Genomic DNA, 2,225 nt, shown 5'->3' with positions numbered 1-2,225 from the left:
AACTCGTGGAGTAAGAGATACGATGGTGGAAGACACTGGGAAAGCCTCCCCCTAACCGAATAGTGAAACCACAGTAATTCCACATTGTGGAGAAAGTAACTCCATCAGGACTTTTATTCCATTCTCCTTATTCCATTCTCCTATTTGACCTTTGTATTAAACAGACAGATTTTGGGAAATGGCAGTAGATTCTTCTAAATAACATGGAGATTTCAGTTTCAGCTGAGAAGACTCAATTTCCTCCTGAGGCTTCACTACCCGAGAAAATCCACACATTCCCTGGCACTTGTGTGCAGCTGCTGATCTGGGGAAAGTGTGTTACATGTCTACTTGTAAAGGCCTGGAGTCAGCAGTGCATCTCCGTCTGTCCCCCTTCAGATTCTGTGCTAATCTGCAGCCCTCTGTCCACTGGTGTGCAGGGACTGTGATCACCTCTCCATTGCACAGGGGGGAGGCCCTTCACATCCACGATGCACTGAGTGGGCCTGTTCAACAAGAAGTAGCAAATACTGGAGACAGTCTGTGAGACTATGTGTTTCAGAATAAATCATCCTCCAAATTCAGGTTTTTGCTGTCTTAGTAAAATTTCTTGGAGTCCAGTTGCCTGAGGCATGCTGAGGTAGTTCATTCAAAGTGAAGACAGGTCACTCCACCTGACCTCTTCCTCATAAGAGAAAACTGAAAGGCCTATGAGCCTCTTCAGATTTGGAGATAGCAAATACCTCCTTGGATGTGTTACTCAACCCAATTATTAAGTACCTTGCAAGGCTGGGTTTTGAGTAGGGCCCAGAATGAAAGAAGTCTTGGCAACGAGTCCAGACAGCAGACACCTTGAGCCCTTTGGTACAGTGGTGTTTGCAGCATCTGAAGCACATGAGGTTCCTACACAGAGCCTTCGGCAGGAAGCCTTATATAAATTGGATATAGAGACATTTAAGATTCTGAAGTCACACTGTGCCATTTCTGCAAAGGTGGTTCTCAATTGATGCAGCTTCTAGACTGCTATGGGGCTTCAGTAGAGACTGAACACTTGGGTAGAGCAGGCAGGTTACCCTGTGATGTGAGCTGCCCGTCATGAAATGGATGTGGACTGACCAACCAAACATCCAACTCTGCAAGCTCAGCTGTTCCCCGTCATCAAACAGAAGTTGTTTATACAAGTTTTGCCTAATGGACTGTGTGAAGACACGTGGTAGCAGAATGATGACCTCCCAAAGATGTCCACATCCTGATCCTCAGAATCTATGACTATGGTACCTTCATTGGCAAAAGGGACTTTGTAGATGTGACTAAGTTAAGGACCCTGGGACCAGAAAATCATCTTGGATTATCCAGCTGGGCCTGATGTAATCACAGGGAGTCTTATAAATGGAAGAGGGAGGCAAGAGGGAGAGAGTCAGAGAAGAAAAGATGCAAGCAGATGTTGGGATGGTGATTCCTGGTTCTGAGAATGGAGGGGTGGGAAGTCAGGGAAGCAGACAGTCTGTAGACACTGGAGAAAGTGAAAGAAGGAACTCTCCCTGGAGCCTCCAGAATGGATACAGCCCTGATGACAATGTGGTGACAACCCAAGGAGATGCATTTTGGACCTCTAACCTCCAGAACTGTTAGATAGTAAATCTGTGTCATCTTAAGCCTCTAAGCTTGTAGTAATCTGTCAGAGGAGCAATAGGAAGTTACCACGTTGGAAATCTGTGTTATGATGATCCAAGCTCTGCAAACTCAGAGTTTGACTCTACTTGGTCAGTGAGGTATTTCCATGATAAGGAACATTGTACCATTCAATTATTTTGTGTTGCTGCTTGGGCAGGAAGGAGTTAAGACCAGAAGACAATAGCCAGGGATCAGGAGAGACCCCACTTCTGTCTTAAATGTCCGCAGAGAGCTTGTAGCCTGCCCCAGGCCCAGCCCTGGGGAAATGAAAACCAGGCTTCTAGAGAGGGCAGCCCCCCTTCCTGTGGTGCTGCCGAGGTGACAGTCCCATGACAGGAAGCCTCCAGTCTCTGCATGGCCACACCCTTTGTGTCTGTCCTGAGGGCACCCTAATCTCCATCTGAGTGTGCAGCCATGACCCCCACCCTCAGAGCCCTGCTCTGCCTTGGTGAGATGTGATGAGGGACATGGGACACCCTGGTCTGGGGAGGGAGGGAGAGCTAAGATGGGAGGGAAGGACCCACCCCACAGCCAGGCCCTGTTCTATCAGGAGACCCCATGGGCTCAGGAGG

General features: G+C 48.1%; 1 protein-coding gene across 1 annotated transcript in view; it reads left to right on the top strand.

The window, feature by feature from the left end:
* Positions 1 to 2,225, top strand: part of LOC100944803 (leukocyte immunoglobulin-like receptor subfamily A member 6) — a 20,029-nt gene that overhangs the window by 14,000 nt on the left and 3,804 nt on the right.

This window comes from Otolemur garnettii, unplaced genomic scaffold (assembly GCF_000181295.1).
Source record: "Otolemur garnettii isolate 467f Iridium unplaced genomic scaffold, OtoGar3 scaffold00264, whole genome shotgun sequence".
NCBI lineage: Eukaryota > Metazoa > Chordata > Mammalia > Primates > Galagidae > Otolemur > Otolemur garnettii.
This window is presented reverse-complemented; position numbering and strand designations above follow the sequence as displayed.